This window comes from Nyctibius grandis, chromosome 6 (assembly GCF_013368605.1).
Source record: "Nyctibius grandis isolate bNycGra1 chromosome 6, bNycGra1.pri, whole genome shotgun sequence".
NCBI classification, from domain to species: domain Eukaryota; kingdom Metazoa; phylum Chordata; class Aves; order Nyctibiiformes; family Nyctibiidae; genus Nyctibius; species Nyctibius grandis.
Window position 1 is genome coordinate 10084604 of NC_090663.1, and position 14296 is coordinate 10098899.

A 14296-nucleotide genomic window follows, 5' to 3' on the forward strand; every position below is an offset into this window, starting at 1 on the left:
GTTTTTTTGTTTTGCATAATCCTATTCGTTTTACATATTTCTGTTCAGGATTGAAGTATAAACAAGATTAAATCTGTAACAACTCTCTACTAGGAAAAAATGTGTATGCATAGTTGCTACCTGTCAGGACTAGTTGAGAGGATTTGGGGGTGTTTTAACTAGCTGATCAGAACACTTTTGGCCATTGTACTGGGGAAAAGAAATGCTTGAATCATCTTCGTTATTAGCTTTTGGTACTAGCACATGTGGCTGCATAAGTGCTGGAAAAATGTTGAACATCTTTCTAGTACAGGAAAGGCAGAATCCTGGTAGGAGGTGAATTGGCTCTGTTCTGCTGTGTCATATTTGGCTACAAAGAAGGGAAATACTGCATGTGGGATATGTGCTCCTAAAGAATGTGTGATGTGTGTAATTAAAACAAAATCTCCTTCCCTCCCTTTTTTCCCTGGAGAGCCTGGGTTCTTCTTGGTGGCTTCACATCTGGGTATTACAGTTCCAAGTCCTTTTTCACTCAAGTCTAAGCTTGTTCACGCTTAAGTTAGTTCTGTTATTTTGTATACCTGCTGCCATTTCACTTGTTGACTAGGGAATAGCATTTAATGCTGTACAGAAAACTCTTTAAATATAGTTAATTACTATACTTGAACCAGTAAAATACATTATTTCCTCCTCCTTCCCTTATGGCTTAATATTAAATTTGATTTTAATTTGGTTTCAGGTTTTCAAGTTTGCTTTACCTTGCATTATCTTGCAAAGTGTCCATAGTTTTACACAAAACTTAAAATACTATATTTTTCTGCTTTTTATTGTAAATGCAGTGTTAAAAGATATATAGAAGCCTTATAAAAACTACTGTAGGTAAATTTCCCTTCGTCTCCCCTGCTGCAAACAGAATTTAAAAAAACACCCAGAAGACAAAGGCAGCTCATATATTACAGTTGAGTTGCAAATACATTTGGGCAAATGCAAAGCTTTTTCATGTGAATGGTGATAAAAATGTGAAGGAATCTGGGCAGTTTTTTTGGTACTGCCTATCTGTAGAAATACCATTAAAAAAGCCTTTCATTAACTGATTCAACTTCATTTGAAATAGATTTTCACTATCCGCATCTTCAGTTCTGCTTCACATCCTTCATGCTGTGACTGATAGGCTTTTATTTCAGTCTGAATGTATTCCAGGATGTTTTACTCTACTTTCGCTGTCCTCAGTTTTAATTCTGGTCTTCCACCCACCCCCAGTGCATTCACAGAGAGAACTTTATTGCTTCACTAAGCTAAACGAACCAGGCCTCTTGCTGACAACCCTGTTTGACTGTCACCGTGTCTATTCCAGTTACTCGTTTCTTGAAGGTGGTTGACCAAATGAGGTCTGCTCCAGAGGGCTGTGAAGCAGAACTAATACTTTCCAGTGTCTCTTGAAAACAGTGTGATGCATCTTGGAATAATGTTTCCTTTTCAGAGTCTTAGGGATGAGCATAAGCCATTGGTATAATCAAATCCTTCTCATTCGCTTCCAAATTGTGATAGAGAATTAATCTCAGAAAGGATATTTGGTTGCAAATACAGCACAAGACACTTGTCAGTGTCTCTGACTTTTTTTTTTTTTTAACATTCCCTTAAGATGTGAAATTGCTTGGCTGGGGACTGAAAAATTCTGATAATTGGAAATGTAAAGTATAAATAATTATTTGCATAAGATTGAAAGGGAAGAAGTTACAGAATTATCAGTACGAATCATTAAATATGCATGTGCACAGTGATACTTCAAAAGTAACCAATTTCTAATAAAGTTTGTTTCAATTTACATGCAGTACCTCAGATCAATCCAATGCAAAATACAAGGAAGATAAGGATGTTAATTGCCACTGGCTTTAATCTGAATAAATGGTCTTATTTAGCCAAGTAATTGGTTGCACAAGTGTAGACATGCTGTAGTTTTTTGGTTACACACAGTTTAAGAGCTGAGAGCCTCATACTTATTGTAGTTTGTTGGGTTTTGTTCTGTTTAAAAACATTTTTCTTTAAGAGAAGAATGAAGATATAACTACAAACAAGATGAGCACAAGCTTGTGTCATGGTTTGCAGCCTTCTGATTTGTATTTCATTTTTTACTTCAAAACATGGGACTTTGATTCTTCCTGTTGTCACCATTTCTTTGCTGAAGTGTCATTGTCTTAGTACGCTAAGTAAGCTGTAATATTTCTATGCTAAATCCCATTTTAACTTCCTACCTCCCTTAAGCTTAAATGTAGAAATTTTTTTTATTATTATTTTTTAATGACCGAAATTAATGTTTTGTTTTATTCTGGAAGTGAATTTTTCCTCTGTTTATGATGCTATGAGGAAATGGCTCATCAGCTGAGGATGCCCATTCGTACAGATAGTGACGCTCTAGTGAAGTGTGACAGTTGGATTGAAGTGCAGCTTTAGGCTTCTATTCCCCACTCTGCCCCTATGGGCAATATCTTTCATTTACTGCAATACAGTGTGAATTTCAGTATGATAGATGATATATATTTTTCTAGTATGTGTTTATAGATTTAAGCATGGTATAAAATGTGATTCTGATACTTCTAGTTTTTCTTAAGATGAGACAGATGGTTTTAGGTTCAAAGGAAGATAAAATGACAAGATGGGACTTGCAAGCATAGACACTTTTCATGGCATCAGGGATCTGTTGCTTTCTCCTGCAGCGATCTGTTTGCGCTGGAAAGCAATTAACCATTAACCACCAGAGACTTCAGTCAGCGCAGGTTCACTATGGCATTAATAACCGTTGCTTGGAAGCGTACGTCTTCCTTGAGAATGAACGTATGCAGGGCCACGGGGACGGCTGGGGAGTTTTATTTTCAGGGCTGGGGTAACACTGCATCTAGTGTTTACTGCTTTTGAAAAAGTAAGGGTGACTTCAGCTTGTTCGCTTTTGAATGCAATAGGAGTATTTTTGTTCCCAGATGACGTGGATCTTCCAGCTTTTCATTCTGGAAAGCCTTCAGTTATTAATTAGAAATGGGTGTATTGCTAGTGGGTTACAGGGAATTGTGGTAATGCTGTTAATGGGTTTGTGTTGGCTTGGAAGAAAACATGAAAATTTATTGATAAAGCTTCCAAAGGATATAATGACTTGGAAAGGGATAGTAAGAGCTCTCAGCTGATTGAAGAAAACCAGTATTTGTTCATAATGCTACAAACAAACAGTATTAATGCAAGTGTGGCCAAATTTCATGAGACTTATGTAGATAGATTGAACTTTGGAGTGGCTGTGCTGCACAATATTTTGTGTATTTAAAAAAAAAAAAGACTAGCCTGGTCCTTGAATCTATTCACAGTGGTATCAAATGGAGGAATCGGGAGGTTATTTGGCATCCAGCAGAGTCTTCTTCCTGAATACCAGTTCTTGGGGCTACCTAGTATGAAGGATCATGCTAATTGTCTGTGTTCCTGACTTCCAAGGGCCTGTTTTCTGACTCTTTCCAGTTTCTCAGAAGGTAAGGAATAAATGGCTCATCAGATAGAGTTGTCTGAGTACATAACAGAAGAAAAGGTGATGATGGAGAGTAAACAAATATAATGCAATTTGCTAATTGATTCTGAGCCCAGTTGAATTTGCTGCTTGCAAACTTGAGATAGAGATTATGCTAGATCATATCTTCTGGAAAAAGCACACAAACAGGAATTAATTCAGGAAGGTTGTTGGCCTTTGTTAATACAAATTTCATGAGATTATGTGCCAGACAGTGCTTAGGTATTTTTCTTAAGTACAGTTTATGTAGGTTTGTTTTTAGTGGTGGAATTCAATTTAGAGTGTCTACAGAGCACAGCAGGACTTCTGGTATGGTCTGGACACTTCATTCTGCAAAGCAACTGTGTATTTCTTTATTTTGTTTTTCCTTAGGGTCTTATTTGATAGTGATTAGTTGTTACACCAGACTTTTCCCTCTTTTTTTTTTTTTAAAAAAAAAGGAGGGAAGTCTTTTATTGCAGTGGTTGAGGTAGGAATGAATATACCCATCTGTAAGTTTCATGGAATGAATAGTTTGTCTGCATCATTCAAATGAATGTCCAAGGACATAATTTGCCCTTGCTTAATAAAACAAAATGGACAAAATACCTCTTCTTTGAGTATAACCTTGCTTTAACTTCCAGTTAAAAAGTTAAACAATTGTAGATCATTCTGTCTTATAATGGGATACAGATTGGAGTTTCATCTTTTTAATTTTGGTTTATGAATGCTTCCTAGCTCCCGTAGAGATCACAGCTTTTTTGTGTGTGTTAACATTTTCATATTGTGGCACTGTAACCTGTGAACTCCTTATTTCCTAACAGGTGCTCATTTCCTGATGGATGTATTTTAGATTGATTCAGCTAAAAGAAAAATTGAGTGTGCTATTGAAGAATGTGTGGGAGACCGGGCACAGAATATAGATGTTGCTCCTTTAAAACTCGTTACAGAATAATAATATCTGTGTTCTTTTGAAAGTACTTCTTCAAAGTTGTCTTTTTTGAGGTACTACTGAAAAAAACTTCTTCAAGATAGTTTCAGGCACTTTTATTTGCCGTGTAGCTCATTTCATATAAGATGACTGTGTTTCTGAGTATTGCTTTTTGTCAATTAAGGTTTGATGGGTGTGTGGTTTTTAGGAGCTGTTTAGACTTTAGTCTATTCTGATTACTGTGCTAGAGTGGAATTGTCTATCTCATCTCTGAGGACCCAAAAGGAAAAAAAAAAAGATGCAGCAGATAAATAACCAGTTCTGTGTAAATCCACCAGAAGTCTTGCTTTTGCCTATTTTCAAAGGACCCAAGTCCTTAAAGAACTAGAAGTAGAAAGAATACTGGTTTTCTTCCTATTCTTTGTTTTTCAGTGCTGTCTGATTTCCTTCCTTCCTGGTTTATTTTTGAGAGGCTTTTGTGTGTGTCTGGTCATACTGAAAACAAAACAAAACCTTGATGACGTATACTTTTTGTACTGACTTTTTAAAGTTGTCTATGTATGTGGTCTGGCAGATGCTAACAGTGCATGACCAGCACTTTTCCAAACTAAGGGGGTAAAAATGCTTTTAACTTTCTCCAAGTACTAATATTATACCTTATGTTGAAAAACAGGTCTGTGTACAGGTGACTTATGCCCCTCTCCCCTCACCCCTGTGATGACCCTGTAAATAATTACATCTTATAAAAATTCTTTGGCACAAGGTCTTGTTGGCCAAGTAACTTAGACTTGAGTTTTAGCAGGAGGTAGTAGAGACTTGTCATCTTGGTTCTGTTTTAGGGTATCTCCCAAAATGGGCTAAAGGGGGACAGCCTCCCCACCCACCCCCAGTCTCACTCTTAACTGATAACTTTTACTAAAGCAGAAAGTATTGGTCTTTTTGAAAAAGTTCAGTATATGCCTACTGCTTGTACGTTTTATAATTCCTCTCCCTAGATCGAACATCTGTAATGATAAAGGCTTCAACTGGAAAAAGTATTTCCTTTGAAATAATTTCCGTTTCTGTTGAAAACTCCTTTGATGTTTTGACTTAGTATTGAAGGTCCTAAGGGATTTTACTGCTGCAAAAGAAGCAAATCAGCTTTGGGATCTTGGAGATGTGGGGAGAGGAATCATTTTGTTGGGATTTTGAGTCATTCATAGTAAACTTGCTTCATTATCTATATGTAAGGTATATTGAACTTTCTAGATTAAGCCTCCCCACCATCACCTTGTCAGCTTGTTTGACATCAACAATTTATTTTAGGAATAGCTTTTACTAAGCTATGGAAATACAGTGTTATGTTTACTTAAATCCAAGTGATAAGTTTTAATAATATGACTTGTTGAAGAAGGGAAGCCTTCAGAGAACCTGTCTTGCAGGTTAGTCAAATTCTGTCATGGTGTGATTTTATCTTAATACAGAAAACACTGGGAATTGATATTATTAGATTAAAAAGATTAAAATTGCAATAGAAGTGTCACTGAAATTATTGAAGTCTCATAATGTTGATTGTATATGAATAACGAGGACAATTACAGACAAGAAAACTATTTGTTATATTGGCTAAAGAGGAATTTACCTCGGATCTCACAAATTGTATTTTAGCAGTAGCAGAATTCAAAAGGGATAGAAACCATTTTGCTCTTAAGTATTTTCTGTGGAGATGCTTGGACAGTGAGTACCTAATTTTGGGTTAAAATGATGACTGTCTATTGTCAAACATATCGTAAAAACTTTTAATAGGTTTTTCTTAATAAGTTGTTCCTAGTTTGAAGTAATATCATACTTCACCTTTTGGAGGGCTAAATGAGTGACCTACTTGACAACAGCCTTGTTAGTTCCTTGAACAAGTATTTGGGTTTGTAATCGAATGCATCACGGTGCTATCTGCTCTGCATTTTCCTGTCTTTTGCTTGTCTTTACAAACAAAGAGAGTGTGAATTCTCAAGTAACATGAATCATCTTTTCCTAGTGCCAGCATTGTCTCTCTTCCTCCTTCCACCTTCTTGTGGTTAGCCCTTGAGTACATCATTCCCGCTGGCTAAGCATGATGGAGGGAGCGTGACAAGAAGGGCTAGTGTGCTTTACAGTCACAAGATTTCCAGCCTGCCCTGTCCAAATGTATATACACAAGATCATACATAAATCAGTTTTAGTAACACGCTGTTGGTTATTATAGCTAGTTGATGTATTTTAGAGCTAACATGTTCTGCAGCAAATCTGCTTCCCCAAATGTCCTCTGTGACCCGGAGGGGAGCGTGCAGTCACATCGTGCTTAGCTCCTTGGCTGTCGAGTGGAGTTTTGGCTTATTTCTACTTCAGAACAGTATGGTAAGGTTAAACATTTGACTGAGCTCTCTGGTATGGTATTAGTGATTTCTGTTAAGTACGATAGCTATTGAACATAAATGTGTTGTGTGTTAGATACTAGCATAAGTAAGGGTTGAGTCGACACGTTAGCTGTATTGATGTGCAGTGCTTTCTGCCATCTGGAGCCTCAGGTTTCTCACTAACGTTTTACTCTTGGCTGTTGTTCAACTTCTGTCAACTTCTCTTTCTCCTGCAACTTAATTAGGTGGTTTATCTATATTTTAGAGTAATACTCAGATTTTGTACTTCAAATTTTGGATATAGAGAGAGTCACAAAAGCCTTGTGACACTCCTTGGAATGCTTGTTCTTCCACAGCCTTCACTTTTCTGTATCTGTTAATTGACATAAAGATTTAAAGGTTCTCTGAAATTGCACGTAGTCCAGTAGCTTTTTAAAGGAGTACCAAGGGACTGACTGGTTTATTTATATGTTTTTCTTCATTGGAAAGTTTTCCTATCTCAAGAGTGTGGACTACACTAGAATAATGCAGGCTGGGCTGGGAAAACATAACTTAGTTCTTGAGTATTAATGCCCAAAAGAGCATGCTTGGTAAAATGGATTAATTGTCTGCAAAATTAATCAGTTGGCCAGATCAAGTGTTGGCTGCCTTAATATGGATATTTGAATTTTAATTATTGTCACCTTGTCTTTGCTTTCTCTGGCTTCTATTTGTAACTTTGGCATCCTTAGTAAAAAAAGGATCTTTTTGTGTAGGTTACCTTCACAGCTTTCCCTGTCGGTGACATTTGCAGCTAATCAATAATCACTTTTTCTGTTAGTCTCTCCTATAATACTGAGACTCCCTGTCAAGGAAGTGTGTGTTAGTAAGTATAACTGCATTCTGTTCAGTGTCTCTAGAGGTGTGTAATTATCACATTAAAAATGTAGATGTTTGTAATGTCAGTTTCTTAAGCAAAGCACTCCTGCTTCTAAATCAGCGTGGATACTGTGATAGTTTGTTCATCTTTTATCCTTATAGTTACTAAAACTATTTGGAGGTCTTTGTTCATATACACTCCACACTGCCCCCACTCCACAAAAAAAAAAAAGTGGTGTTTCACTACTGTATCACACTAAACCATGATTATGTTTGGAAGTAGGAACCTCCAGAAGTTTCACCCCGCTAATCAAACGCTTACCAGTTTCCAGGCTACTGCTTAAAAGCTCTTCGGAATTAAATTTTGTGTAACTGATGTCAAAAGGATTTTTTTGCCTGAAACAATAATAATAAATTCTGAAAGCTTCTTGAGTTTCTTCAGCATTGCTGTGCCAATGAATGTGGAAGTGTGTTGCCTATTGCTGATTATTTTCCTGCCTGTTGTTGGATGTGTTAATTTTACATTCTTCATACTCCAGTGCTAGGAAGAAAACTCTTACATTTAATCTTCTTAAAAATACAGTTTTAGTATGCTTTTCTAAACCAGCATATCCCCTTACTGCAAAACATCTCATACTGTTTGGGGTTATTTAGCAATGAAAAATCATAAATTTTTAGACTTGTATCTTATGTTCTGTTAAAAAAAAATCGTGTTCACCTGCTGCTTGGGCGCCAGATTTTCATGACCATGGACAGGGACCGTTAGTCACCTTGGGCCAGCCCAGCCACCCCTCGCTGAGCGCAGCAGGCCCAGGCACGCTGTGCCAGAGAACACTTCTACGTTTCTTGGCCATGTCGATATTGACCGTAAATATTCCTGAAGCTGCAGTAGTAACATGGTCATCCTCTCCGAGAGGATTCCTGAGTATAGTTCTGGATGATCATTCATCTGATCCCTGGACTGTTTTTCAGTGTTAGACCACCCTTCATGACAATAACTACTTTCATGAAAAAATGATGGAATACGGTCTTTTTTGTAGTGCAGGTAATGTTGTGCAGTATCAGGCATATGCTTTGTTGTGCTTTGTTTTTGCAGTAGTTGGTATCTTGCAGGGCTTATGGTATGTTGGTGCTGGGTTTGTTCTCACTTTCATGTAGTGCATGGAACTGGTCTGTCCAGAGTGAAGGGAAGACAACCTTTTCAGTGAGAAACCAGACAGTACTTTGCTTGATCTCTTGGAGGGATACTTCCAATGCCTTAAAAAATGTTAATGGATTTTTTAAAGCAGATGAAAAATAGTCAGAATGTTGAGATGCATGAAATGACATAGGCAAGAGTGATGATACTGCCAAGTAGATCTGTTTCAGTTTGCTCTTCCTCTGAAAAACTGGGCCGTACCAAATGTTAACTAGGTATAATGTAGACTTAAAAAAGGATTAAGGAAGGGATAAGTGGTAATAGTTTACTGCTGGTTTTTGCATTATAGTAACTTTTCAGTGCTGTAATATACCTCCTGCAGAGGCTATTCTTACTGCAGAGACTACGGTCACTACTGACAATGTTCAGCAGCAATGTTTAAAGCAAACAAACCCGAAAACCTTGATGTGCTAGAGGTCTGGCCAGCATGCTGTCTTGTCTTGCTGGTGCTTGGTACTAGATGAATGGAGACGAGAACTACGGTGTGTGTGTGTGTAGAATAATCCTCCTCCCATGTGCCTTTCCAGATCTTACTGGTCCAGACATGTCCTGCATCAGATTTTGTTTGCCACCTACTGTTGCGCCTCTCTCATGCGTTTGTCATCATTCTTTCCCCTCATCCATGCATTTGACTTTCGCAGTGGCTTATCCATAAATTAGTTTGGGTTAGGGAGGGAGGATCCTAAATTTTCACTTGCTGAAATCTCTTGAACTGAAGGCATAAAGAAATCTATTTTCATATCTGAAAATCACTTAAGATTTTGTAAGCGTCACTCAGCGTCACTCATCTGCCAGCAACAGTTCTGTGACCGATTTAGCTGTGCCTGGGAGAGGAGAGGAACAGCTCAGCCTGTGACTGGAGAGCACCCAAGTCAGGTCTGTGGGAAGGGAGGTCTTCACCAGTGAGTGTGACTTGAGGCTGCTGCCTCCCAAACGGCGTTGGGCGACAGCGGTGGGAAGCGAGGCAGGGCTGCTATGTGAAGCTGCAGAGCAATGTCATAGTGTGCTCGCTGACTGGAAGCGCCTGAGGGAAGGCTTAGGGAGAACAGCTGTGGCAAATGGGTTTTGGCACAAAAAGTGTAGGCAGGAGAGCAAGTGGCATAGACAAGGCATCTTGATGGGTTTTTGGAGAGGGGGTGGGTAGCCAGGGTTGAGTACAGCAGGTTTCTTTAGTGTTTCTTAGACAGTTACAGAAAATGTGTAGTTTCAGATGTTTCAACAAATTTAATTTTTCACCTCCTTATATAAAAATAAGGGAATTAATTCAAGTGGTATGGAATACCTTTGTTATATTAGGACTTTGTAGAATAAAGTGTAGCCTTAACTGTCTCTTGGTAGCATTGGTTTTTTTCCTAGCCTATATCTTTCCTAATGTGCCTGAGAAAATCAGTGCAGTATTTTCCAGTTGTTTTCTCCCAGGAGAAATTTGATTAAACATTGGATTTTTTTTTTTTTGAGCATCACGTTTCTGTTGAACTATTTAGGGTTCAGTGATGATGAGTCCAATCTAAATTTTCTTCCTGTGCTTTTCTTTTCCTGAGCTCTCCTGAGACATTGTATCACTCTCATTTTCATGATGTTTGTGTGACTTCACCATGCGTCAACTGTGAGAAAGATGGGGTTGTGCTGTCTAGTAATATGTCACTCAGCACACTGCAGGTCTGATTTTGATTGTGACGGGCTATTAGTGCAAATTGTGGCAGTCTTTGAGTGTTTATGTTCTAATTGTTCAACTGGTTCTTCAAGATCATTCATGTGAAATCAAGGAGTATTGTTCAAGCTGTGATTCTCACTTTCTTCATACTTTCTCGTACCAATTACACCATGCCAAGATGGTATATGCCTTTTTCTCCAGAAAATGAACATTTTAAAGAGGGTGAATTAGTGTGACAGCAGCTTGCAAGAAAAACAGTAATTTCTTTTTTATTTTAAATAACAGAAAGATTCCCCGCCTTTTCCATTACGGTGAAGAGTGCATGCAGAGATTACCATGTTCCTGATCTGTGTCAGCCTTCCTTCTGGCACATCTCTTCACAAAATAGGTTTTTAAAACATAAAATTTTAAAGCCATTAAAAAGGATGCTCAGGAATGTAAGAATAAGTTTTTCTTTAATGAAAAAAAAAAAAAAAGTTAGGGTTGTCCAGAAGTGACAGCTGTCTAGCTTGTCACTTCTACTTTAAATCTCTGCACACAGAATTTTATCTGTCAACATATGGCCCAGTAACTAGATCTTGTAAGGTCCTTCTGCCATTCAGCAGTCTCTTTAGTAACATGAAAAATTTAGTGCTATTAGTTAACTTTGTCATCTCGGCACTTCCTTGCTACAGACTTTGGATAACCGCAGTTTCCTAGATCTCCTTTGAGAGCTTAATAAATACTTAAAAAAACCATCTCCTCCTACTCCTCTAGTGCTGGTGAAGTATAAAGCAAGCATTAACATACTGAAATTATTAGTGCAACTATAATGTCCTTGAGCTTCTTTAGGACTCTTGGCTGAATGTCATCCGCTCTTGGTGGTTTGCTAATTTTTGAGTTGTGCATTTGCTCTATACTTTTTTTCTAGCAGTGCTTTGCTTTGAAACGGATCCTCTAAAGCATCTTCCATCAAGAAATCTTTTACTGGGAGAATATCTTTAAAGTCCTTCATAGCAAACAAGAAGATGCAAAAAAAACCTGGTGTTTCTGCTGTGACTGTAGCTTGTTTGACCATTTTTGTAATGCATCTGTTTGTTTATTTACTTTAGCCTTACAGATCCTGACAGGCTACCTACTCCTCCTTGCCTTGAAAAAGGATTTAGTTGTAGTTTTTATACTTTTTTTCCCCTCACTTCCTTAAATTATTAGTGAGACTGTCTCATGGTATTTTTTTCTCTCTGTTTGTTTTTAGCTTGCTATTGTTTGCGCCCCATTTGGACAACTTCTACAAGATTCTTCTAATGTTTTCTCTAATATGCTATTTAGCCATCTCCTTCCCTTGCCTGTCATGTCATTATTCACCCGCACTTAAGTCCTTCTTGTGATTTTTATATTCACTCTAAGCCTCACATACAATGTCTTATATGTCTGCAGGCATTTAGATTTAATTGTTGATGATTCTCTTGAAGTTTCCTCCTATTTGTTCAATTCCTTTCTTTAAATTCCTTGATGTTTGCTCCTCCTGCAGATATTTAGGTCCCTACTAAATTCTGGGGGGGGGGGGGTTGCACTAATATTTTGAACCAAATTCTGCACAGTGCTTAGGATCAAGAGATGCCTTTTCTTTTGTTAGTAGCATGACGACTCGTTCCATGAAGCAGTCGCTCCTGATGTTCAGTATTTTGTCTTGACATCCTGTGACATTTAGTGGATAACAGAAACCTCCCACTATTTTTGTCTGCTTTTGTAACATTTCTGACTGCCTTCAGCTTGGTCACTCAACATCTGCATGTTTAAATGTGACGGCTCATGTGTCTCTTGTTATCCCTGTCTTGAATGTAAAGAAGGTAAATGTACTCCCTTAATGAACAGGTAATGTTTTTGGATAAACTTGTCTTTTTTTGAACTTTCTCAAAAAAATTTTTTTGAGCTGCAGGTACCAATTTCATTCTAAACTTTCTTAATGGTTTCTTTGTTCTTGAATGCATATGTGTGCCAATAACCAGTGGACCTCCAGAGGTGGAGGATTTCTTTTTTTGGTGAAGACTACTTTAATTCAAGACACCTTTTCTTTTTTCCACTTTTTGGAAACTGGCTGAATAAAAATAGGGAACTTGTTCCACATCAGCATTTTTGCTCCCACGATTTTAGTTCTGAGGTGCTTGACTTGCATATGAGGGTTTTTTCTTAAATACCTGCTCTTGAAAGTTAGCATAGGGTATGTAAGTGAAGTTGTGAAGTTTGTATCTTCTCTAGCAATGATTTGAAGATTGTGTTTTATCTTCTACTTTGCCTTTGAAAAATCTGGCTGAAGACAATGGCTTTGCAATAATGTCACTGGCTCAGTAACCTGAGCAGTCGGTAATCCTGTGGATGTGTAAAACTGAAGGATGCTCCTTTGTACTGGAGGAGGCTCCAGTTTGAGTTTCTGGCTTGGTAGCAGAGTAAAGATATTTTCTGAACTCTGTAAATCCAAGACACAAGACGTGGGGGGTTCCTACGTTAAACAGACTGGGTTTTATTGCGGTCTGTAGAGTAGTCTTAGAAATACTAATGTCAGGCAATAGTAGGTGGAAAACTGGAGAGCAAGAAGAGGTCAGCAAAACATGTGAAAGGTGGAACAGAGGCATGAGGTTAATTATATTTAAAATTCAGGACGTAAACCAGTGCTCAAGAAGAGGGAAAACAAAGAATAAAATAATTATTTAGTTAATTTCCCCTCTCACATTTTTTTAAAAAATCAAATGCCTTTTCAAGTCAGTGTGATCTAGGGCTCTTCGTTGTCACTGACTTGAATTTGTACACTGTCTTAACTTTACTCTTGTTTTGGTGTCCTCACATAATGCTGTATGAAAACACTTAGGGCTTGTGAAAGGCACTTCATTGATATCTAGTGTAGTCTCTGTAACACTTGCGAAGAAACAAGGTATAGAAGAGATCTCTCAGAGGTTTCTGTGTGAATTATAACCTGGGGCAGGAGGAAGGCTGCTGCAGCAGAATAGCTGAATGCCATTTGGAGGCTTGCTGTGGAAGAGTCTTCCTGGTTAACACTGCATATTTTTCTAAGCAGTATTGTATTTGACTTTCAAAAGGCAAGAATCTTTGGTAATTGTCTCGATTCACAATAGAAGTTTAGAAGCTAAATGCAATCAATCAAATACAGAAGGAAAAATGTCATTTTGCTTATGACTTTTCTTTTTTCCTGTATCAATTCTTTCATCTGAGTTGCCTTGTTAATAAAACAGCTGTAGTGCAAAAGTTTAAAATACATAAATTGTAAACTTTTGTGTCTGTAGAACTTTTATTACAAAAGAATAGGGGCTTTTCATCTCTGCAGTCAAACAATCATTCAAGTTTCAAAAGCTGTTTTATCAACCCTCAGATGCAGGGGAAGGTTTTGATGTTTAATTTTTTTTTAATGCTCTTTTAGCATTAAATTCAATTATTGTAACCAACGTACTATTAATTTTTTCCAGGTTTCGCTAAATGGTACACAGTTTACAGACAGTTCTGTTGGATCAGAGTTCACAGGTGTTTCTCAGGTAAGTGCAGCCAAATTTTGTGGGTGTATATGACAGCAAATTATTTACTAACAGGAGAAGGTATTAAATGTACTAGAGAAAACTTCAAAAAGATTTCTGTTTGAGATTGGGACTTGTCTAACTGAAGTGAATTTCTGATGACTTCACTGTTCAAGCTTTAAAAAGCAATGAAAGCTACTCTTTCTAAAGTAAAATTTTATTGTTATAGTAAGTTTGAAATTGGACATAGATGTAAAAAAAAACTATGCAGTTTTATG

At 37.5% G+C, this 14296-nt stretch overlaps 1 protein-coding gene across 2 annotated transcripts in view; it reads left to right on the top strand.

Annotated features, from left to right (window-relative positions):
• Positions 1-14296, top strand: part of FAM193A (family with sequence similarity 193 member A) — an 81947-nt gene that overhangs the window by 17518 nt on the left and 50133 nt on the right. For both annotated transcript variants that reach the window (XM_068402945.1, XM_068402946.1), the window contains exon 2: positions 13974-14039. The gene's annotated coding sequence lies outside the window, so the exon portion shown is untranslated. The remainder of the gene's footprint in view (positions 1-13973; positions 14040-14296) is intronic.